Source organism: Leopardus geoffroyi, chromosome D1 (genome assembly GCF_018350155.1).
Source record: "Leopardus geoffroyi isolate Oge1 chromosome D1, O.geoffroyi_Oge1_pat1.0, whole genome shotgun sequence".
Lineage (NCBI taxonomy): Eukaryota > Metazoa > Chordata > Mammalia > Carnivora > Felidae > Leopardus > Leopardus geoffroyi.
Genome location: NC_059329.1, coordinates 84,615,755 through 84,642,218, shown reverse-complemented (window position 1 = coordinate 84,642,218; position 26,464 = coordinate 84,615,755). Strand labels below are relative to the sequence as shown.

General features: G+C 38.5%; 1 protein-coding gene across 1 annotated transcript in view; it reads right to left on the bottom strand.

Annotated features, from left to right (window-relative positions):
- Window positions 1–21,646: 21,646 nt before the first annotated feature.
- The window catches only part of LOC123600483, a 48,166-nt gene continuing 43,348 nt past the window's right edge, over window positions 21,647–26,464 (bottom strand). Inside the window, exon 8 of the mRNA XM_045482526.1 lies at window positions 21,647–22,210. The gene's annotated coding sequence lies outside the window, so the exon portion shown is untranslated. The remainder of the gene's footprint in view (window positions 22,211–26,464) is intronic.

The following is a 26,464-nucleotide window of genomic DNA, read 5'->3' as shown; positions in this document are numbered from 1 at the left end:
GAGGTCAGCCTGAAAGACAGCCCAGTATTCAAATTGTAACCTCTGCACACCCAGCTCAGGGCAACAGATTGAGTCTCCCCTTACATTTCCCTATATCATGCATAGTAAAGCCTCTCCTATGATAATACTAGGTCTAAGTCTCATCAGTTCAGAAACAGACAGGCATGGGTTGCTTGTAGTAGGGCTTCAGCACCCACAGTCAGGCCTTGAGCAGACAGGAACTGAACGATTAGCCTACCCCCTCTCCTGCTGTAAGGCAGCCCCTCTAACATGCTGTCATTTAATAAGTCATGAGGAACAGTATCTCAAGTAGCATCTCCTGTGTGGCATTGTGTTTTAAATAACTCGAAGGACTTGATGAAGCTTGTATGCTGGTCTGAGATATTGCCAGCAGTAGGCTTGTGTATCTTATCACTTCCTTGGTTCACAAACAAGAAGTTCCTCTTAAGGATTAGATGACATTGGCTAACATTGATATACAAAGACAGATTAGTACCAGAGGGACATAGTGGAAGAAAGAGAAGAGAGATGATTTGTATGATGATCTTAGTAAAAATTTGGATAATTAATAATGATAGCAATAGCAATAATAGTATATTTTTTCCAATGCTCAGAAACTGTTGATGGTGAGATTTACTATCATTTGAAGAACAGCTTATTCTAGTGATGGCTGGTGGCAAAGGAGATGTATATACCAACTTCAGGAGCAGTAAAAGGAAAAATATCTTAGTGGATATAATGGCTAATATATTTTGAGCACATTTTTCTAGGCACTCAGCTAAGTGCTTTACAGGCCTTATTTATCACAAAAACTCTGAGTAGCTATTATTATTATTATTCCCTCTTTATAGAAGAATTAGAGGCTTAAAGTCTGAATTAGATAAGGTAATGCTGTAACAGCTAAACCCTGAAATCTCAATGGTTTCTTCCAATAGGATTATACTTGTCATTCATACAAAGTTCAAAATCAGAGAAAGAAGGTGGTGGTGGTGGTGGTGGTGGTGGTGGTGGTCAGGGGTGGGGGCACATCACAGTCATTCAGAGATCTAAGCTAATAGAGGTTTCACTCTCCTCAACACCTGGATACTGTGGTCACCTGCATATTGATATGCCAACAGGGATGGGGAAGGAGACAGCTTGGGGAGGCGGTTTACAGGCCAGTACAGAAAGTACACTCTCTTGACCAGAACTCATTCACATGGCCCTTTCCACATTTAATAAAGGGTGAAAATGAAGTTGCTGGCTGTGCAACTGCTTCTCGACACACTTCTGCCATATGGAAGAGAAGGATAGAGCGGCATCAGCCAGTCCCACCACAAAGTGGTTCAGTAGATTAACGGATTAATTAGCAAGGGCCAGGGCCTGGATCTAAACACACGTCTGTGTGATAGCAGAGCCTACATTCCTGGTATTCCAGCTGTCCTGGGGTGAGAAGAATTGATACAGAGAGAAGCATGTGTTTTTGTTTTTTGTTTTTAAGTTGCCTTTATTCTCAGCCCAACTTGAGGAGCTCAGAAAGAAACACTTTGCCCTGCTGTCTCTTTCTTAAAAAGATAAAATTGCCTGGATGATGCACTGGTTGTTTTTTTGTTTTTTTGTTTTTTTGTTTTTTTGTTTTTTTGCAGTGACTCACCCAAGATTGCTTTAGTTCAGCAAAATGTATCACATCATGAAATAGAATGACATCTTTGAAGCCAGAGCACAGTACTTCTTGCAGTGACACACAAGAAATGTAAAGTGAGCCTCATTTTCTGAAGAAGCTGAGAAAACAACTTAAAAAAAAGGCAATGACACGAAATTTTTATTAAGACATGCCCTGTTCAGTCATTGCTACCCTAAGTTTTTGAGGGTCAGTGAATTCTGTGCAAATGTTTTGACTGATTCATGTGACTGCTCTGAGTGAATTTTTTATATATTCCTTTGGTAACTGTGGTATTAGGAGTAGTGACATTAGTAGGAAATAATGAGTGTTTACTCTCAACCAGAATCTTGCCTAATTGCTTCTCATGTATTATCCCATTTAATATTTTATAAACTGTGATAAACTCTACCTCAATTAAAGACACTTTATAACATAGTTATTGTTATTATTTAAATTTTTATTTATTAGAGAGAGAGAAAGAGCAGGGGTGGGTTGAAGAGAGAAAATCTTAAGCAGGCTCCACACTCAGTGTGGAGCTGGATGCAGGGCTAGATACCAGCACCCTAAGATCATGACCTGAGCTGAAATCAAGAGTCTGATGCTCAACCAACTAAGCCACCTAGACGGCCCAAGCATTGTTATTATTATATCCAGCCTTAAAGGTTAGGAAACTGAGGCCCAATACTGTTAAGTCATGTGTTCAAAGTCACAAATTGAGCAATAGAGCCAGGATATGAACCCAGATGTTGTGACTGTAGAGTCTATAGTGTTAGTCACTACTTGTGAGGGCCCCCCTACTGCAGGTGGATGGTACACAATAAGCAAGTTGAAGAGGTAGGGAATTGGACCTAACATTAATGGCAAGCTTACATGGTTCTGGGCATTTTATGCATGTAAATAGGTGCCAGGTGTTCTCCATATTCTCATATGATCTTACTGTTTCAACCCTATATCCAATGATTTTCAAAATTTAGACACTCACAAGCTTTCCATCTCAAAGTATAAGCTGAAACCCTTACAGTGGCAACATGGCCCAATACAGCTGGATTCTCTGATCTCTCTGACCCCATCTAGTTCTCTCCCTCACTTCCTTTTCTCTAACCATGCTGACTTCCTTATCATTCCCCAGTCACATCAGGCAAACTTTCCATCAGGGCTTTTCCCCATGCAGTCCCCTCTTTCTGGAATGTTCTTCACACAGGTATCTACATGGCTAGCTCCCACTCATCTTTTAGTTATTTGTTCAGAATTGCTTTTTCAGAGGTTCAGCTTCTATCCATGATGAAGTAGTTCCTTATGGCAAATCCTACTGGAGACAACAAATAAGACTTAGTACATTTTAGGAATAGGAAAGTGATCAAAAGCAAGTAGATGCTGAAAAGAGACAATGCTCGAAAGAAGAAAAACAATGACTTTCTAATTTTTAGTAGTTTTCATCTCAAAGAAGGCCTCAGTCTGCCTTGTGTAGGGTAATTAAAACTCTGAAATAAAGCCCATAGTCTTACTGGTTTGAGGCAACCACAATCATTCTGGAACATCCCAGGAAAAACAACATCAACAATGGTGCCAGACTGGGCTGCCCAGGTGGCTCGGTAGGTTAAGCATCCGACTCTTGATTTTGGCTTGGGTCATGATCTCATGGTTCATGGGTTTGAGCCCCACATCAGGTAGGCTCTGTGCTGACAGTGTGGAGCCTCCTTGGGAATCTCTCTCTCTCCCTCTCTGTCAAAATAAATAAATAAATAAACTTAAAAACAAAAACAAAACAGAACAAAAACTATTGTACTGGAGAAGGAGAGCTCAAAATTCTGTGAAAGAACTTTGTCAAAATCTCTGGCCTCTGAGATGTACACATAGACAGAGTCCAAGAAGCCCTGCTAACTCTAAAAGAACTGAAATGACATTTGAGCTGTAGCAGAGACAGAACTTTGCCATTTGCACACAACCCTGTGCAAGTGAACCCCTTGCTTAAATCAATACTGTATGCAGGAATATTTCAGAATCTCTACAGCATGTCATTCCTAATGTCCGGGTTATATCCCAGAATTACTGAACATATGAAGATTCAGGAAAATGTGGCTTATTTTGAAATGAAAAGGAAATCAAAGAACACTGACACCAAGATGACCCAGATGTTGCAATTGGTAGACAAGGGTTTGAAATTGACTATTATAAATATGTTCAAGGTTGGAAGGGAAACCACATGCATGCTGGAAAGACAGAAAACAAATGATAAATTTCTGTTTAGAAATAAAATTGTTTTCTGCAGAGGAATAGAAATTGTGAAGAAGAAACAAAATTCTGGAGTGCAGAAGTACAGTATCTGAAATTTTTAAAAAAGTGGCTGTACTTCATGGCAGAATGGCAAAAACAGAAGGAGAAAGATTAATGGGGATTGTCTCATCCAAAGAACAGAGAGAACAATTTTTAAAATATCTCACATATGTAACATATGTATAATTGGAGTCCCAGAAAGGGAGGAGACAGATAATGGGAGGAAAAAAATACTGAAGAATAGTGACTGAAATTTTCCCCAATATGATAAAACATAGTCATTTCCTTCTCAGGGAGCCCTTCTCAGACCACCTGTGAAACATTAAAACCTCCATTTCTCCCAATATTTCATATCCTCCTTTCTGCTTTGTTTTTCTTGATATATATCACTTCTCTCCATCTAAAATACTAGCTACTGTACAGGATTTGAGTTCCATGAGGATGAGGACAAGCATTGTTATGTACTTCACACTGCCGTATCTTCAGTACACAGAACAATACCCATCATATGTCTGGTACTCAATAAAAATCGCTGTATATTGAATAAATGAACCTTGCTAATATTTCCAACTTAGAATACAAAGTTTCTAGGCACCATCACTGAGTATATAATGCTTTTGTTCAAATGACATTCACTCTGTGAGTGTGACATGGCAGGAAAGTACAGATAGCATTTTTTCCCCCTCCAGTTTCCCAAGGTACTTTTCAGAGCTCATCACATGGAAGTCAGTGAGCTGGATATCCTTTTCTGGATTCTGCCATTGTAGTTTGAAAGTAGACTGAGGGATTCACCTGAGCACCTGCATTCTTGCCTGTTCTTGTTGATGCATCTCCCTGAGTCATCCTTTTGTGGGGGAAACTGAAATCTCCAAATGACATATCTAAAGTTTGTGTTCAGAAGCATATTCCTAATGTTGTGTTACATGTGTCACAATTAATCATGTGTCAGATAAATCCTGGGAAATAGGTGAACACACACCCCACCTGACAGATACCTTCCACCTCATCTTTTTCCTCAAATATATCAGTTGGGGCAGTAACATTTAGGGGACACCTAGTTCACCGTGTGCCATCCCTCTAGGTGAAGGCAGACATATGACAGGGCTTTTCTAATTTGATATTGTGAAGATTTTGCCCACTGTGACCTGGATACATATCTTCTCTGTATCAGTCTTGACCTGCAGCTGCCCCAGCCCTGTTCTTCATAGTGAGAAGCAAGTGATTTATAAGGAACCCAGGCCCTTCCAGGATTTTAATCAACACAGCCAGGCAAGTCTATCCCCTTTTCTCCTTGTGTTTTGTTTTGTTTTGTTTTGTTTTGTTTTGTTTGTTTTTACACACAAAAAAATATGCCTGGCACTATGCTAGACAGAGGTGGTCTAGCCCTCATGGAGCTTTGACTTTAATGGGGATCTATGAAAATAAGTGGTTGATTCATACATCATGTAGTTAAGTATCATAAGAGATCTAAGAATAAAATGCCGTGACAGGGTACAAAGGGCCACTGGACCTAACTCTGTGGGAGCAGAGAAGGCTCTCTGGAGGGAGCTAAAGACTGAAGGATAAACAGAAGTTAGTCAACTGAAGGTAGGAGAATAAGAGGGAAGGGGCAAGGAAGAAAAGTCTAGCATATGTAATGGTACAGATGCAAGACTATTGGGTGTGTCCAGAACACTGGCAGTGGGCAATAGCTGGAGCTCTCAGTGTTGGGGTGAGGAAGAGCAGAGAAAGAAGATGCTAAAGAAATAGACAGCCCGGATCCCTGTCTGAAGGGATGGGTAAGCATTGTTAAAGTATCTGGACTTTATCCTGAGAGCAAGGGAGGTCACTGATGAATCTTTGACAGAGCAATGATGTGGTCAGGTTGTATTTCAGGAAAACTATCTCACCATATTATGTAAAACACATTTGTGCAGGTGCTGTAAAAAGCTGTAGAAAGGAAGAGTTGGGGTGGTTGTTTGGACTAATATTATAGGTCTTAAACTACAGAATGAGGTGGGGGAATGGAGAACAGATTTATGAGATGTCTGGAGGGTACTGGAAAATTAATTGGAAATTAATCTTGGCTGTTTCATTCACAGGTTTAAAATGCAAACACTTTAAAGATGTCATAGAGAGACTGCCTACTGGCCAATCCTACTTATAGTTGGGACTTGTAGAGGGTCATGTATGAACAAGGAGGACTGAGTCAATCCTGAGGTCCTGAGACTGGGGGATGCTAGACAGGGCTGGACAGGTAAAACCACATTTGACAGGCAGTGCTAGGTGGGGACAGAGTTGTCAGAAAGCAGAGAGCTCCAGGGATAGGAATCAGGAGCCAAAGGGGTAAAGCAGAAATTTTAAGGTACTGTGCAAGAGAAAGAGAGTAGCTTTTGTTTTTCTTTTTTGAGAGTAGCTTTTCTACAGAAAAGGAGGAAAGGTAAGGTATTCAGTGGAATGAATTTCAGAGAAACCTAAGCGAGATACCTAAGCAAGACTACAGCTGACTTTTCATAAAGAGAGAGGCTCTTGTGTTCCCTTCATTTGGTATCCCTTGAGCTTCTTTGATTTGCCTCAGGACACTGGAACCTGGGGTGAAACCCTATCCCTTCCTCAGCCAGCCCAGAAGAGCTCTGCCTTCTGCTGCAGGTGACCAAGGGGTGCCTTGTCTTCTACTGCAGGTAATGGAAGGTGCCCTGCTCTAAACATTAGTTAACATAGGGTGCCCTGCCCTGTACCTCCAACCGATGAATGGCAATTGTTTTCTTGTTTTCATTCTGCCCATGTGAATTCCAGGCCCCCACACCTGCCCAGCCTGGCCTTGTTTTCATATAGATATCTCTGAGTGACTCAATGGGGTCTGGTATTCCTACTGTTTATTAAGCCCATGCATTGTCACTGTTGAGCCCTCACTCACCTTCTATGAAAACGTACTCATTTTCTGTTTCTTTGGCGCTAAACTGGCTGTGCCACAGCACTCTCTAGATGCAATCATCAGTGTTGTTTCCTCAGTATTCTCACCCATATTCCTTCTCACTCTACTCTTTAACCCCTTAGTCCTCCTTCTCATACAGCTTGCTTTGTGTGATGGGTAATTGTGCCTGGGAGCCAATACTGTCACTCTCTTTTCTACTCCCTTGAACTTGTTTTTGATTTTCTCCAAGTCAGAAAACATAAAAATGGAAAACAGTATAGAGCTTCCTCAAAAAATTAAAAATAGAACTACTCTATGACCCAACAATTGCACTACTAGGTATTTATCTAAAGGATAAAATAAATGCTGATTCAAAGGGGCACATGCACCAATGTTTATAGCACTATGGACAATTGCCAAAGTATGGAAAGAACCCAAATGTCCATTGACTGATGAATGGATAAAGAAGATGTGATATATATACATACAGTGGAATATTACTCGGCAATCCAAAAGAATGAAATCTTTCCATTTGCAACAATGTGGATGGAACTAGAATGTATTATGGCTAAGTGAAATAAGTCAGTCAGAGAAAGACAAATATCATGTGATTTCACTCATGTGGAATTCTAGAAACACAGCAGATGAACATAGGGGAGGGGAAGGAAAAATAAGATAAAAAGAGAAAAGGAGGCAAACCATAGGAGACTCTTAAATACAGAGAACAAACTGAAGGTTGCTCGAGGGGAGGTGGGGAGGGGTGTGATGTGCTAAGTGGGTGATGGGCATTAAAGAGGACACTCGTTGGGATGAGCACTGGGTGTTGTATGTAAGTGATGAATCACTGGGTTCTATTCCTGAAACCAATACTACGCTGTATATTAACTGACTTGAATTAAAAAAAATAAGTTAAACCAAAAAGAAGCATAAAGATGCTAGGCTGCTGGAGAAGTTGGAGAGCTTTAACTCTTATACAGCTCTCCTTCTGTCACCTTGTGATTTGACAGAAGTCTAACTAATTGAATTTACTTATTTAAAAAAATTTTTTTAAACGTTTTATTTATTTTTGAGACAGGGAGAGACAGAACATGAACAGGGGAGGGTCAGAGAGAGGGAGACACAGAATCTGAAACAGACTCCAGGCTCTGAGCTGTCAGCACAGAGCCCGACGCGGGGCTCGAACTCACGGACCATGAGATCATGACCTGAGCGGAAGCCAGCCACCCAACTGACTGAGCCACCCAGGCAACCTAATTTACTTCTTAAGATGCTTTGAAACTTCTAATTGAGAATGGAGGTAGAATTAATGAATTAGGGGCTTGGTCATTCCAAAATAATCCTCACAAGAAAAATGAGGAAATATGAAATTGACTTTTAAAATGAGTACTTCTCTAGGGGCACCTGGATGGCTCAGTCAGTTAAACGTCCAGCTTCCGCTCAGGTCACGATCTCCCAGTTCGAGCCCCACATCAGGCTCTGTGCTCACAGCTCAGAACCTGGAGCTGCTTTGGGTTCTGTGTCTCCCTCTCTGCGCCTTCCCTGCTTGCAGTCTGTCTCTCTGTCTCTCAAAAAATAGAAATAAAAACATTAAAAAAATGTTTTTTAAATGTGTGCTTCTCCTAAATGCTAAGAAAGAGATATGTAGGCTGTACCCCAAGGGACCATGACCCAATACCATACCCAATTCTCTTTGTCTCGACCTAATAATACATTTCCCCTGGGAAGTGTCTCTGCAGGGACCCCGGGACATGAAGGACTTACAAGACTGGTACCGGGCCCCAGTCACTGTATATTGCTATTTCATAGCCCAGATTTAGTCTACTCTGGACTTCATAGAGAGATGATGGGTCATGTTGCTCTTTCATTAACGGTCTTATGTTTCTGGAAAGAAATAGGGTGGATGAGCTGAAGATTGTCATAATCACTGTTTTGCTTTTATCATTGTTGATACCTCTCACCCCTAACTCCCAGCTCTTCATACATTGCCTCTCTAACCAGGGGGTGAAATTTCCCCATTGGTACAGTTCTAGGCCAAGAAGAAGAGCTGTTTTGTTGCTCTGAGGAAGGCACCAAAGCTCCTTTAAAGATGAGGGGGTGAAACAAAAAAATCCAGAGGAAAGTCAGATTGTCCATCTTAAGAGGAAAATATTCTTTAAGACTTCCTGAGATAGCAAATTTAGGATATATCTATAGCTTTGTTCATATCAGTATGTCTTCTGATGTTCACCCAATTGCTTATTTTTCTCTGGATATATTGTCCATTTACATAAGAAGTTATGATAAGAACAAATTAATTTCTCTGGGAAAATTTGAACTTGTTTTAAATTTAATTTTTTAATGTTTATTTATTTTGTTTTTAGAAAGAAAAAGAGAGTGCAAGCAGGGGAGGGGCAGAGAGAGGGAGACACAGAATCAGAAGCAAGCTCCAGACTCTGAGCTGTCAGCACAGAGCCCGAACTCAGGAGCTATGAGATCATGACCTGAGTCAAAGTCAGATGCTTAACCAACTGAGCCACCCAGGCACTCCTGAACTTTTATTGAAAAATGGCTTTTGGGGCGCCTAGATGGCTTGGGTTAGCATCCTAATTCGGCTCAGCTCATGATCTCAAAGTTCATGGGTTTGAGCCCCACACCTGACTCTGTGCTGACAGCTCAGAGCCTGGAGGCTGCTTCAGACTCTGTGTCTCCCTCTCTCTCTGCCCCTCCCTGCTCACACTCTGTCTCTCTCTCTCTCTCTCTCTCTCAAAAATAAAAATAAACATTAAATTTTTTTAATGGATTTTCTTTTCTCTTCTCTTCTCTTCCCTTCCCTTCCCTCTCCTCTCTTTCTCCCTCCCTCTCTTCTCCCTCCCTCCCTCCTTCTCTCTCCCTTTCTCCCCTTCTCTTTTTAAAAAATGGATTCTTTTCTTTTCCTTTCCTTTCCCTTCCCTTCCCTTCCCTTCCCTTCCCTTCCCTTCCCTTCCCTTCCCTTCCCTTCCCTTCCCTTCCCTTCCCTCTCCTCTCTCCCTCCCTCCCTATCTTCTCCTTTCCTCCTTCTCTCTCTCTCTCCCTTTCTCCCCTTCTTTCTTGCTTCCTTCCTCCCTCCCTTCCTCCCTCCCTTCCTCCCTCCCTCCCTCTCCTTCCCTCCCTCCCCTTTCTTCCCTTCTTCCTTTTTCTCTTTCTTTCTTTCTTTCTTTCTTTCTTTCTTTCTTTCTTTCTTTCTTTTTCTTCTTTTTTCTTTCTCTTGCTTTCTTGCTCTTTCTTTCTTTCTTTCTTTCTTTCTTTCTTTCTTTCTTTCTTAAATATTTTACATAGTTTGATGGTATGAACATGACAGGAAAGAGATTTAATTTTTATACTGAAGAAATTCATTTTGGTAGGATTTGATGCATTATAGTATATTGAGAATCATTTAACTGCATACTTTAACAGCAATATGAATTCTAAAAATGAATTTTCTGACACAAAAAAGTACATTACAATAAATTGCTCTTCTAAAAGATAACATTTTCCCCTCCCTAAATGAAGAATATATGAATAATCTGCTTCAATTTATACAAAGGTAAAAAAAAAAAACACAAGTATTTGTTTTAAATTGGGACCACTCAGAAATAAATTTGGATAATAGCAATATTTGTGGGTATGATGACATTTCAGCCTTCCACTGGTATTTTAACTTAAAAAATTTTTTTTGATGTTTATTTATGTTTAAGAGAGAGAGAGAGAGAGAGAGAGAGGAACAGAATGCTAGCGGGGGAAGGGCAGAAAGAGAAGGAGACTCAGAATCTGAAGCAGGCTCCAGGCTCTGAGCTGTCAGCATAGATCCCGACACGGGGCTTGAACTCATGGACTGCGAGATCATGACCTGATCCAAAGTCAGATTCTCAACTGACTGAGGCATCCAGGCACCCCTAAAAATTTTAAATCCCTCTTTTTATTTCCCTCATATTTCAAAATAGTAAAAAGGTCCAAGGAGGAGGAAAGTAGGATGCATTCAAATGTATAATCTCTACTTCCCTTTAATTTCTGTTTCTTTATAGACTTTGAGGTCATAAAAGAAAGAATGGAACTAAAGCTTTTGCTGATTGAGTGTCTTGGCACCAAGCCTTGTTCTGGGCCATTCCTAGACTTTGTCTCATTTCAACTTCACAAATTGTTTGTCAGATTTTATTATTCCCATTTTTTCATGTGAGGAAACTAAGGTGCAAGTTTACACAGCTGGGTGGTGAGGAACCAGGATTTGAAACCTAGTTTCAAAGACTGATTTCAAAATGTGTTCTCAGTACTGTACCAGTTTGCTCCCTTCCTCTATTCCAGGTTATAATTCACTAAAAGTTAATTTACTATTCAGAAAGAATCTCAATTTAATGAGCTCCAAGGGACATCAAAATTGTTAAGCTGTAATCATCCTTCATAAAAATGGAGGTTTAATGTAAAATGATACAGAGGGGAATTTCTCTCTTATTAATTTTTTCAACATGGAGAAAATGTTTAATATCCCCGGTATTTTAAAGTACATTAACAGAAAAAAAGGATATGATATAAGAAATAATGAGTTGTCACTTCCCTTGTAGTGGTGCTTGAGTGAATAAATGGACTTAGCTTACTCCTATAACCTTATTTAAAGTTATTTAAATATGTATATTTAATATATTTAAAAATATATCTTGGGGAACTCGGGTGGCTCAGTCACTTAAGCATCCAACTTTTGGTTTCGGCTCAGTTCATGAACTCACAGTTCATGGGATTGGGCCCTGCATCGAGCTCTGTGCTTGCAGTGTGGAGCCTGCTTAGGGTTCTCTCTCTCCCACTCTCTCTCTGCCCCTCCCCTGCTTGCATTCTCTGTCTCTCTCAAAATAAATAAATAAACTTTAAAAACGTACATAGCTTTATAGTAGAAAAATTATACAGATAACTAATGCATCCAAAGATAACTAATGCTAACATTTTCTTATGTTTCCTTCTAGTTGCGTGTGAATATATATAATTTGTTTATAGAAATAGGATACTTTACTGATTTAAAATATGAACTTTCCCCACTTAAGAACCTCTTCAACATTATTTCTATGCCATAAGTAAACATCTATATGCATTTTAGAGAGTCATTAGTATTCCACCATAGAAATGTTACGTAATTTATTTAGCCTATGTTGGTTGGCTATTTATGTTGTTTCCAGTGCCTTTTATTTATAAACTGTGCTGTTATGAAATTCCATGTCCATGTATCTTTGTATACATCCCTGATTATTTCATTTGGATAAATTGCCAAGTGTAATTTAGACATAATAAAGATTTCTCATTTTTATTTTATTTTTTTAAGTTTATTTATTTGAGAGAGGGTGTGTGTACACACACAAGCGGGGGAGGGGCAGAAGGAGAATCCGAAGGAAGCTCCACTCTGTCAGCACAGAGCCTGACTTGGGGCTCAACCCCATGAACAGTAAGATCGTGACCTGAGCCGAAATCCAGAGTTGCATGCTTAACTGACTGAGCCACCCAGGCACCCCTACAATTCTCATTCTTAAATACTATAGGAGAATATATTTAAATACTATAGGAGAAACAATTCAATATTAAATTGATATTCAGGATTCAGGGTGATCTATATAATGACAAGGCACTGTATGGCTTAGGATGGAAATAGCAGATATTTGAGGGTAACAATTTATTTGTGATAGTTATAGAATGTCCTAAGTCTGAATTTTGAATCACTGACTTGAGCTATAAAGGACATTCTTATCTCACAGATGAGGATATTATTATTTCTTAATATGTGAAGTCCTTGAGAGCCAAGACCATGTTCTTTTCAAATTTTTATCCTAGCACTTAGTACCATGCTTTGCTCAGAGTACCTATTCAACAAATGTTCATGAAAAAGTAAATAAAATTTGGGTCTTGAGTGGCTAAAAGATTTACCAAAAGTTATGCAGCTAGCTCAATGTGGAACTCACACTTGAACCCATAACTCTTGACTTCTAGTTCTGTGCTACTTCTCAATTTTACCAGTGCCTCAGCTGGGTTCCACAGGAAGCAAAAGCTGAGGCAAAATTTTAGGTGCTAATATGTCATGAGGAAGTGCTTTTATCCTCAGGAAGCAGAAGAGAAACAGAGAAGGAGGCATGAAAGGAGGGAGCGCGATTTGAGGGTGTATTTCCAAGGACACTTCCTTTTGGTATCTAGGGCAACTGACTGCTTGGCAACATGGGAGCATTTTCTCAGAAGGTTTTATAAACAATAGCACTTCGGGATAGTTCATTGGTGGGAAGAATAAGAGAGACAAATGTGTCTGCCAATTACAGTCTCCAATGGAGTATTAACCTCTAGGTTGTGCATATGTGGGTACTAAGCAGGCTCCTCTGGATTGGGAGGTGGAAGTCAAGACACATTGTTGGGTTATGCCCACCAAGGTCAGTTGCTGTGGGAGCTGGAGTAAAACAGGCAGCAAAGAACTCCAGACACAAATGGCTCTGAGGATCAGAATAGAGCCTATGAGATGTCTGACACATATGGGTTCATTTTGTCAATACGTACTGAACATGTTGTACACTGTGCTGAATTAATGTCATATATATACTGGGGAATCAGATGCAGTTCCTGTCCTCCAGGTGCTTACAATTTTAACCGAAACGTGGTTCTTGGGCTGATCAACTAATCCTTTTTGTTCTCAGATCCATCCATAGCCTTTTCTCTCCCCTCCTCTGTTTCTCATAGAGCTGCATTTCCTCAAGATGGTTGGTTTGGCCAAGAAGACCCCAGGGGGAGGCTGGAGAGAGAGAGAAAGAGGGGAGACTCTCGCTTTTGCCATCCCTGCTTATGGTGGCATCTTTAGCAGCAACTGAATCTCCTCTGGGGCTTCAGCTTACAGCAATCCTTGCTGTGGTTCTGGTTCCAAGGTTGGGCCAGCTTCCTGCAGTTCACTTACTCCCAGTGTCCCTCCAACCCTAGCAGTGGTAGTGGCTTCCTCTTGTTGTGAACCTGAGGATTGCCTCACTGTCCTTTAATTGATTTTTAAATTCTTTCATTACCTAGTAATCAGTTCCTGAAATTAATTCCTTCTGTTTATGAGACCTGGAGTCATTTCCTTTTTCAATGAAAACAGTTCATCCCAAGGGAATTAATCAATAACCTTTAACAATTTCATTGTCCATGAAGCAAATAACAATCTGTTAAATATTTAAAACAGTGAATATTTTGTTCATAACCAGTTAATGAAAATCATCAAGGAAATAGATTTTTTAATGTAGACCTGGTCATTATAATCTTATTTTATTTAAAGCTATAAAGATTTAATATAAAACTGTGATCTGGAGGGATGAGCATAATCTTTATAAACATTTTTGTTCATGAACAAAGACCACTATTTCTGCCATGAGATCATTAGAAATCAAACACATATATTGAAATGCTGACTCTTTAATTGTGAAAGAATGCTGCATATGTAAAGTCACAAAGAGAAAAATATATTATTTTCTCTTTGACACTCCAACACTTTCATTTCCTTTTTCTGAATGTAAGGATGGACATGAAGGGAAAGATATGGAAAAGCTTTTTAGGGAGGTCAGCTTTCTCTCTCCATCCATTGTGTAGCCTAAAATGATCTTGCTAATAATGCAATGCAAGCATTTGCCCAACTGTATGCTATGTGGTCTTAGGAAAAAAAGTATTATGGTATTCAGAGTTTTCATAAACTCTAAGTAATATTCTTATTAATTTTAACATTAGAATCTGTGTTAATATCAATCATGTCCTCTACGAGATGCTTTATACATATTATCTTGTGAATCTTCATAAGATCCTATAAGCTTGGTATCATTTGTCGTATTTGACAGACATGTAAAGTAAGGGAGGTGAAGTAATATGGCCAGTGTTGCAGGGAGGGTAAGTATCACATCTGGATATCAAACCAAGTCTTTAAGATCAAAACTCCCTCCTCATTTCTCCACACGGTGCCACTACTCTCTGAAATAAAACTAACTTTCTATTTTAAGGTAAAGCCTGAAAAGTAAAAGTGTGTGTGTATGTAATTTTATATTTAAAAATCATGATTTATATTTTTTCTATGTTCCTTGAAAGTAGAGAATGTGAATTACTTTTCTCGATTGTTCTCTTTCATAGGAATAAATTCTTAGAATTATGAAACAGAGGGAGTCTATAGATAATAGAAGGTCAAGCCTCCTAATTTTACAGATGGGAAATCTAAGGTCCAGAGGCAGGAAATGATTCAGGCAAGGAAGCTTCTACCTCTCAGAATTGTCCATGTGAAGACAAGCATTAGGTAGTCATGAGACTTAACTGGGGGAAGAGAGGAATGGAGTTTAAGTGAAACATTTGGATAGTAAACAATTGCCAAATGAAACAGATGAAAATTTCCTTTTACCTGTAGCTGGGGTCTCCCATGTGGACTGCTTCTGCATGTTCCTTTGAGAACTCTAAGAAATAAGTATTTGGAGGAGGAAGAAGGTCAATGAGGGTGCCAGTTATGTGAAAGCCCCAGTAGGCTTCCTCTTAGGAAAATCAATACTCATGAAGAAGACTGATAGCCTATAACTTTCTGAAGGCTATCCTGGATTGGGAGGATACCTGCCACAAATTGAGAGAAAATGAAAGCACAGTTCCCAGTTTTGTCTTGGGCACCTGGTCAAGAAAAAAGAGGTGATTTTTAAGGTAATTGTGTGAGGTGGTTTTTGTTTGTTTGTTTGTTTTTGAGAGAGACAGAGAGACAGAACTTGCATGCACAAGTGGGGAAGGGGCAGAGGAAGAGGGAGAGAGAGAATCTTAAGCAGACTCCACGACAGCCTGGCAAGGGATCATGACCTGATCATGACTTGAGCCAAAATCAAGAGTCAGACACTCAACCGACTGAACACCCCGAGGTATCCTTTTATAACTCATCCCATAGGGAAGTTTTCTGAAAAGCTAGAAGTACTAGTCAAATATTACAATCCCAAGAAAGTAAAGACCCAGGACAAGTGAAGCATTTGTATGCAGCCCCAGAAATGTGAGTTGAGACTAGCTAGAAACATCTTATTTGGACTTACATATGCTGTAACCCAATCTGTGAGATTCTGGTTGTACTGCTTAATACATGGATTTTAGGGTTAAACAGACCTGAATTCTGAATTTGCTCATTTTTTTTTCTATGACCTTAGCATTGTTACCTACTTAACTGATATTAGTCTCAGTTTTTTAAACCTCTAAAATGGGAGATAATAATACCCTTTGCTTGGCTAAAGTCATTAGAGGTGTCTAGTCCAACTAGAAAAAGCTATACTGTTTCCTCTGTAATTACATGATGTCGTTGCTCCCAGAAAAAGGTTACTGCGTCTCCCCCATCAATTAAGGCAATCAGTCACACTTGATTAATTCAGCCCATTTCAGTGCACTCAGCAGCTGGATATACTTACAAAGGAAGCACCTACTTGCTAAGGGATGTGCTGCGTTGGCTAATAATAGAAGAAAGCAGCCAGTAGGCTGTCAATATATGAAACTTTGTTATCCAGTCAAATATCTGTGGCTAATGGGGTTCTCAATAAGCAAAACACATAGATGGAGAATGAATTTTCCCTTTATTGATAACAATCAGATAATTTTGTCATATACTCATTACAAAATGACCACAGTAAAAAAAAAATGCACAAAAAGGACAGAATATTTGAATTAGCTTTTGAGAGACAAAATCAAGTGATTGTGGATGTGGTATTTTGCTTCCTGGATAACTTTGCATGGTCTGAGCGCTTGTTTGCATCTCTGTTTTCTCAAGACTATTCTGTGGCAATTTGCTTCAGCCCAGCTCTCTTCCACTTTCCTTTCCCAGGAGAAAGGGGAACTGTCATTGTATGTATAATAAGTGTCTACTTTGAATAGAGTAGCCATCTAGATACAAGATATCTGTGTCATAAAACTCAAAGTGGTGACGTTTTCCCTTTTTTCTTTGATGCTATTTCATTACATAAAATTCATATACACTTCATAGTATTTAGAATAAATAATTGTGTAACAAAATAAAATCATTCATAATCAGCCATTGTCATTTAAAAAAATTTAATGTTTATTTTATTATTTTTGAGAGAGAGAGAGAGACAGAGACAGAGTATGAGGAGGGGAGGGGGAGAGAGGGAGACACAGAATCCAAAGCAGGCTCCAGGCTCTGAGGGAGACACAGAATCCAAAGCAGGTTCCAGGCTCTAAGCAGTCATCACAGAGCCCGATGCGGGGCTCAAACTTTCGAACCATGAGATCATGACCTGAGCCAAAGTTGGATGCTTAACCAACTGAGCCACCCAGGTGCCCCAGGCATGATCATATTTAAAACAAACAAACAAAAAATGATTTGAATCTATTTCCAGGTTTGGAAGCATTAAGCCAAGAAAGAAACAATGCTCTCAGACTGACGATGCATTGTAGTATGGGCTCTAACTGATAACCACGGTGAAAGAAAATAGGGAAAGTCAGTCAATCTGAAGACAAACTATCTACTGACAAGATCAGCACCCAGTTTTGTTAAGAATCCAAGCTATTTTAATTCATGCTTTTTAATCAGAAATAGGAATAGTCTCATCATTCCAATGCAATATAAACTGAGTATAGACATAATCAGAGCACCAAGATCACATCACTTATATTTTGTATAGCAACATAATCATTCCAATTACAAATAGAAAAACAACATCAAATACATTAAATTAAAAATATAAGCATTTTCTTGCATAGTGTCTTTTAGGTTAAACAGCTTAAATTTCTCCTGACATTATCCCGTTAGTATACTTTGATGCAATTTTTTGACATTATTTATTATTTATAAAAATAAATCTTTCCCATATGAGAGATGAGGAAAACAGGCTTTAGTCAATTCTCCAAGTCACACAATAATTCACTCTCACTATGCTGTGTTGCATATTATGTCACAACTTATGTCAGTATTTCCTGGGAATAGCTCAGATAAATGGGACATCTAATCGAATGTTATCCAAATTTGCAATCCAAGAATATTTCCTTAATCAAAGTTTTAGGAAGAACCCAAAGGCTTAGAAAGAGACATAATGATAAAATGGAAAAGAAAACCATGAGCTGGGACTAGTTGGTACTCCCATTACTGTTTCATTCTCCAAAGTCCCTCAATAAAATCCAAAGAACAGTTTAAGAATTGTTCACATCATTTGACTTAATGTTATTTATCTGTTTGTTTTAAGTGGGAGAAAAAGCATACAAATGGACAATGGCCAGATATGTAAAATATATATATAACTCTGATTCATAATATACAGCAACTGAACCATTATCTATAGTGATCAGCCCCAGAAGCCAGGCTACTATACACAATGCAGACTTGTAGGAAGTCAGACCACCATCCCTAGCAATCTCCCCGGGATGCCAAACAATAACTCATGGAACAATCAACTCCCAAATGGCTAAGTACTTGATTAATAATTGACAACTTTCCTAATTTTCGTCTCTGCTTCCAACTTAGGACCGACCAGAGAAAGCCAAATGTGTACCCCTAACCAATCACATAGAATACCCACCTCCAGCTTCCTCAAGCCAACAGCCCCCAGTCAGGGCACACCTGACTGAAAATAAGCCTTCCCTTCTTTTCACTACAAAGCTTTCCTGTCCTTCTGCCTGCCTTTGAGTAACTGCCAAAATGCACATGATTGGTGGCCAACACTCTTACTATCAAGAGGTTTGAATAAGCAGACATTGCTTTTCTCATTTGGGTGGTCTTGTTTTTAAATTTCCATACAACGAGAAAGAATGAAATATGGCCTTTTGTAGCAACGTGGATGAACTGGAGAGTGTTATGCTAAGTGAAATAAGTCATACAGAGAAAGACAGATACCATATGTTTTCACTCTTATGTGGATCCTGAGAAACTTAACGGAAGTCCATGGGGAGGGGAAGAAAAAAAAAAGAGGTTAGAGAGGGAGACAGCCAAAGCATAAGAGACTCTTAAAAACTGAGAACAAACTGAGGGTTGATGGGGGGTGGGAGGGAGGGGTGGGTGGGTGATGGGTATTGGGATGAGCACTGGGTGTTATATGGTAACCAATTTGACAATAAATTTCATATTAAAAATAATAATAATAAAAAATTTTCCATACAAGAAAAGCTTTACTATTTTTATAAAAAATGATACATTATCATTTTTAAATAGCTTAAGTGATACAGGAAAGAAAAATAATCTCATTAACAAGATAACCACCATCTCCATTCAGTGAACATAATAGCTGATATTTCTTTGGTCTGCAGATAAGTAGACAAATAAGTAGATGGATAGATAGAAGATTAGGTGGGTAAATAGATGAATGGAAACAATTTTCATAAAATAGCATCCTGAAATGCATTCTATTTTAAATTAAATATATCAAATTACTATAACAAATGAAAGTAAATATAAATGAGCTGAGCATCCAATAACTATTTCTTCCCCAAATGCATACTAGTTTCTAATAAATTGTCCTAAAGGTAGATAAAAACATATTGTGAAATAATATGTGCCAGTCACTGTTTTGAACTCTAGAGTTCAAGATGAAATGGTATTGAATGCCTTCCTGCTGTGAAAAATAGGAAAGATTTAGATTTGCATTTCTGCCTCCATTTTTCCACACATTCTTATGTATTATATTCTTATAGTTATTTACATTAGTATATTTGTTTTGTCAAAATTGATAAAATTTACATTATTTTCTGTGAAAAGATAAATATCTGAAGTTTATTGAAATCTATAGATTCCAAGCAGTGTTCTAAACTTGCCTGCCTGCCTTTTGTGGGCTTTATGATTCTTTCTCTTTTCCTCTCCTCACTTTTTGCCTCTCTCTCTCTCTCTTTTCTTTTGTTTATGTCTTTTTTTTTTTTTTTTTTTGCCTTAAAGTAGGGGCAGAGGCAAGAGAAGGAGAAGAGTTCATCAGCTCCTGACATGGCAGTTTGCTTTGACAAAAAAATTAAAACCCTTAGGATTTGCCCTCTCTTCTGAGATGTTGTCAAATATCCATTACTATGGTTTATTTCACTTGGTTGGAGGAGTATCCTGTTTTTCTGGTAGAATACACTAAGCCTTCAGTTAATTCACTCAATCCAGAATGTAGCTTTGGAAAATCATGTCCCTGCTGGCATTTCTTGCTCCTGCTCACTCATCATCCAGCGTGGCACTTATTCTTAAGAATTTACCTTGACTGTTTTTCCTGCATTCCTACTTATCCTGTTAGTCCACTTCTCTGAAAATTGAAGAGAATAACGAAAATCTCAAGATCTGGAGTGCTCACCTTCTTTCCCCAAGATGGCTCTCAGGAAACAATAATGATAGTAAATGTTAAATCGGCACCGAGTCTTACTAAAATTTTCTACTTTGTCCCTTCGGTTACTGCTTCTCAAAGTTGATAGCGTTTGCCAGTTTTGAATGTCCCTCCCCCTTTTTTCCCTGTGTTTTGCTATTGTAGAGGTTTTCAAATGCATATGTATTCCAAAAATTTTCTGCAGGCTGAATAAAAATAGTGCTTATATACTACTATATTTCAAATGAGTCCAGGTGCTGTTTTACAGTGAATAAAATAGAAAGTAATTTAAATGCATTACTGAATTCTTTACAGCTCTTTGTCATTATGTATTTAGGTGAGGGAATCTAGCAGCCTCTTAAGGTTGCAGAGAAAGCCATGTCACCATGTAACCTTGAGAAAGTTGTTTAACTACTGTAAGCCTTACAGTAAAATGAGTTGATAATAGTGTCTATCTTAGAGGGTTGTTATAAGGCTTAAATGAAATAACCCATGCAAAGCAGTCACCACAGTGCCTGCCACCTAATAAGCACTCAGTGTTAGCAGCCACAGTTGCAATCAATGAACACTATCATATGAGTATCTAATAATTGCTTAGAAGGGGTTCTTCTTTTAATGTTGGGCATCATGCTGGACCAGATATGCTTCTTGACTCTTTTCAGTCATGGCTTATCTGCTTCCATTAGGTTAGATTACATACATCCTTAGCTGGAAGAAAATGTATTGAACGTGCCTCCAAAGGAACAAGGCTGATGTCAGTTTAGCATGCAACATCTGTTTGGATGCATGAGGTGTCCCAGCTTGATTTCCATAAGAAGCGGACACTGACACAAAGATTAGCATGAGGAAGTTTATTTGGAGGGCTCTCAGGATGCATACCCACAGAAGGAAAGGAAAGAAAGTGGGACTGGGCAGAGGGTAGAAGTTGGCTGAGTTGATAGAGTTTCAAGGAAGGCCACAGCTGGCTTCTCCAGGGAGCTCTGGAATGGTAATGGCCTGCCAAAGTGGTCCCAAGCTGTTGCAAGGAGGGCCTTACCATTATATTCCCACATTGACCAGTGATAGGGTGCAGGGTCCCTCTGGGGAAAGATAGGAAGGAACAACATTGCTTGAGGCAGCTCTCCCCAGTTGAGGGTAATGTCTGGTGAGAGCTTAGCTTTGAGGACTGGCAGCTGGCAGCCTGCAGCATCTGGGGCGTAAGTTCTTGAGGTCTGAAGGGGGAGTTGAGTGTGCAAACAGAATCCATCCTATTAACCACAGCACACTCTTTAGAAATCATATATTTCTTACAATAGTTCTGAAATGCCATTCGAAATAAATTTCAGGGGCACCTGGGTGGCTCAGTCGGTTAAGTGTCTGACTTCAGCTCTGGTCATGATCTCACGGTTTGTGTGTTTGAGCCCCGTGTTGGGCTCTGTGCTGACAGCTCGGAGCCTGGAGCCTGCTTCGGATTCTGTGTTTCCCTCTCCCTCTGACCCTCCCTTGCTCATGCTCTGTCTCTCTCTGTCTCTCAAAAGTGAATAAACATTAAAAAAAATTTATTAAAAAAAAGAAATTTCAGAGATATAGTTTAGTAGCTGCTTTAAAAGATGCATCTAATTACCATTTTTTATTGTATACTCTGATGCCATGAAGTAAAACAGATAATGAAAAATATCAGTGCATTCTCTAGTGGACATGTATTTTAATACATTTAATTCATGTGATTAACATGGCTTGAGACATTTTACATAGGTGTTTATTGCACTGCATCTGATCAATCCTGACCATCTATGTTTTGAAGACTATGTATATACATGTGTGTGTACACATGTACATTCATATCTGTTTTTTGAGCAAGTTTGATTTCTACATATTCATGTAAGGGTGTCATGTTTTTTCCAGGGCCAGTGTAAGGCACTGTAAGAAACATAAAGCATAAGAAGCATGCCAGGCCTCAGGGAGCTGAGAGGAGATAAAACACGTGCTCGATAATTATTTATAGCAGACCACTTTTAAAAAGAGTTAAGTGGCCTGACACTCACATGACAGGATCAGCAGAAAAGCAGAGTATTCAGGGGCACAGAGTTCTTGGCCAGGCTTCTTGGGTTCAAATCCCAGCTCTGTTACCTCCTGGTTCTCTGGCTTGACTTTTCTACACATCACTTTTCTCATCTGTAAAATGGGTTTCAATACTGCAGGTTAGGAAGATTACATGAGGTAATCTATGGGTAACAGTTTTGACTGTAACCCAGTGCAAGAAACATTATCTTATTTTTCTGTATATTAAAAAAAAAAAAACCATCAGTTTGCCCATGACTCTTGCCTACCTGGTTAAAAAACCGAAATTCGTGTTTTTGTGGGGAGCCTAGGGTCACACAAGAATCATGATACTTGAAGAATGGCCTGGTCTACAGTACATCCTGGTCATCACTGGTGCATGCACTTTCTCTGCACAGCAAAGAGGTGCTTGGTTCTTTGCCCAGATTGAGAACTGCCGTGTCTAGTTGCTGAATCCTCAGATACACCTTGCGGCCATTCTCTTCGGAGACCTGCATCTCTCCAATTATAGAATCTGGAGCAGCAATCATTCTCCAATGCTTCTGGACTCTTTAAATATCTACTCCCCATTCTCTGGAAAAACTCTCTCAAAACCTTTCTACTCCAAGCATAATCCATTACCTTTCCCATCCCTGAAATATCTCTCCTCAGATAACCTAGTTCCATATTTTCTTATGAGCCTAGACTTTTGGAAAAAAAGAAGTCCTGTTTGGAAATGATTTTTGGGGGGTATGTTTGTGTTTTTCCCCCATTTCTTGGAAAAGCAAAGCCAAAAAAAATCGACCTTCTTTAAACAAAGAGGTGTGAATTATTTACAGCAGTGAGAATAAAATGCAAATTAATATCTCAGTACATTGTTCTACCACACAGGGATGGCTCTATGTTAAATAGAGCTTATTTCTTCCTATTTAACTAGCAGTTCAAACTATTATAAAACTCATTGCCTGTATTGGTGTGAAATGAGTTTCAGTATTTGCAGAATTCAAAATTAGTAATTCAGCAATCTGTTGTTAACACAACCTTTTGTTTTCACCCTTCCTCTGTTTATCAAATTATCTGCAGATGGTTCAGATCACAGGGTTTCAAAAAGAAATTTTTTTTACTAGAAAAGCAAGTGCACTCTTTGAAGCTGTATTGCTCCCACACCTGTATCCCATTCACTAAGCATGTTCTGCCATGTATTAAGATGTTCAGATATGCTTCTGTTGAAATGATGTTGTTACATTCCCAGAGATAGAATATTGAGGAGGCTGAACGTGAACTCAAAGAAGGTAAGTGTGTTACTGAGTGATAGGAAGGGAGGGACCCTGTAAAATAATGTTTTTGAGGAGTTACAATATCAAATGAAACCTTGGACGGTTCAGGTACAACTCAAGTGGGACTAATCTGGAAAATGAAACTTAGAAATAGCAAGAGCATTATTAACAGACAAAAAAAGATAAAATCCTAAATATTTAGCTATATGTTACATTATAATTGTCACATTGAATACTGTTGTGAGCACCCAAAACATTGTATAAAAATAAAATTCTATTATACATTTACTAGATTTATTTAGAGAGATAATTCCTAGAAAAAAGATATTTTTGTAAGCTCCTAGGGGAAATACTTGGTTTTTAGGTTCCTACGATTCCCTGGTCACAACTTTTTCATCAACCAGTCAACGTATACCCTTGTTTTATGTTCATTTCTATTTAAAGCCACCTTATTTAATACATATTTTTGATTTATCAACATCGAACTCATGGCCAACAGCACTATAACTCATGTCTGAGTCGCATGCTTTCTTGGACTTAGGAATATCAGCACTACTTTGGGGAGTATTTTATTTTATTTTATTTTATTTATTTTATTTTTCTTCCAAGTTTTCATTTAAATAGTAACTAACATACAGTGTAATATTACTTTCAGGTATAGGGTTTAGTGATTCAATACTTACATACTAAACTTTGTGCTCATCACAAGTGACCTCTCTAATCCCCATCACCTATTTTACCCATCCACCCCACACCCCAAGTACCTCCCCTCCAGCAACCATCAGTTTGTTCTCTATTGTGAAGAGTCTGTTTCTTAGTTTTCCTACACTTTCCCCACCCTACGTGTTCATTTGTTTTGTTTCTTAAATTCCATATGTGAATGAAATCATATGGCATTTGACTTTCTCTGACTGACTTATTTCACTTAGCTATATATTCTGTAGCTCCATCCACACCATTGCAAATGACAAGATTTCATTCTTTTTTATGGCTGAATAATATTCCACTGTGCACATGCATGTGTGTGTGTGTGTGTATACACCACTGAAGGCCATTTTAAATAACAAAATCACCAGCAAAAAGTAGAAAAATACAAATAACGTGGCACCAACTGGACTTCAAAAAGCACTTATTTATAAGAACTGAAACAAGAATGAAGAAATTTGCCTGAACTTTATTTGGTCTCAACTGCAAACATATACGTTGTATGACTCCAATTTTTTACCTCAATGTTCATATCCATGAATGCCCATAAAAGCAATGTGAATATTGGATTTGGGGGATTATAAATAAATTTTAGTGAGTAGGCAAATTCACAAATACAGAATCTGTAAACAGTGAGGATCCACTGTACTTAGAAGTAAATGTTTATAGGTTGCTATAAAGGAGTAACCTAACCATATTTTTTTAGAGGTTGGGTTATTTAAACATTTTAAGGCACTTTTGATTGGGTCATAATTATTCAGTCTGGAACATTAAAATTGGGAGGAATCTTAAAGATTGATTTTTATAGGTAAAGAAGATTGATCCTGCTTTTTACTAGAAAAGCAAGTGCACTCTTTGAAGCTGTATTGCTCCCACACCTTTGGGAAAGACACCTTTCCCAAAGTTGCATTATAAATAACATAGTGGCTCAACAGGGCCTAAATCTCTGATCCCTTGATCCTAAGCTTTTCATTACTGTTCTACCCCATACAACACAGGATTTAATGTTAAGGTTGAGATCGTATGAATGATTATGCCAATTCCTGGTTTGAATCCATTCAAAAAAAATTAAGGAGTTCAACACAGCAAAAGCAATGAGCATTGACAGTTAATCTTGATAATTTCACTAGCATCAATGGTAGATCTTCTATGAGTCTAATTTTTATGATGAACATATCTTTTATTTCACCATACCCAACAGAGATGTATGCTTTCTGCATACACACAAACTGGTTTTAGTCTTCAGCACAAACTATGAGTAAAGTCAACCAGGATGGATCTTAAAGGTATTATTAAAATGATAAAGCTAAATAAAAAAACTTTTATAATATATACAGTATCAAAAACTAGATTTTCATTCCTAACTTTTTTATATGATATATTCATCATATTGTTCAGATTCAACAATGTCACATTCAAATGACTCAACCTCTAAAAAAACTATGGTTATGTCACTAGTTTGGGCACTAGTTACCCAAAAAACATTTATTTCCAAGTATGTCTATTTTGAAATTAGGGATAGTTTAAATATTGAGCGACTGATTCTAACACAGATGCTGGATAGATAGATGAACAGAAAGAAGGAAATTTGGTGTCTGAAACAAAAATATACTTAATCATTTTGATAACATATTCCACTGGAATGTCTCTGTATCCAAGACATCTTTGTCTCTGGGATTAATGATTTTCATTTTGTTCTCAATTTGCTACAGTAACCAGAGATCAAATTTTAATATTCTATTGAGTTAAAGTCACTAATTATTTCAAAAAGGCAGAGAGAAGAGATTTTGTCAAGAATTGGTTTATGAAGCCTGAGCTATATTCTGAAGTCATAAATACCTCTTCTTTAGAGTCCTTCTTCAAATTTGACTGCAATTTTAAAAAGGTTCTATTGCTTTTTAAAATGGATTGTCATGGGTCATTAACTGTCCCAGAACTTTAAGTATTTCCTGCACTAGGAAATCAAGGATGGAACTGACAGTCTGCTGGACTGAAAGTCAAATGACCTGGAGTCAAGAGACCACTGACTAATTGAGGGAAATTCTGTTTGAGAATGGGAGTCTATGGACAATGGATAATTATCCATCTTACTTAGGGTCATTGATTAAACATGAGTGAATTTTTTTTTAATGTTAATTTATTTTTGAGAGAGAAACAGGGCACAAGCAAGGGAAGTGGAGAGAGAGACACAGAATCCGAAGCAGGCTCCAGGCTTTGAGACAGGCTCCAGCACAGAGACAGATGGGGGCTTAAACTCACAAGCCATGAGATCATGACCTGAGCCACCCAGGCACCCTATGAGTTACTTTTTTAAAGGGCTATGTTTTGGGACACCTGGGTGGCTCAGTCCATTAAACATCGGTCTATTAATTTTAGCTCAGGTCATGATCTCACAGTTTGTGAGTTC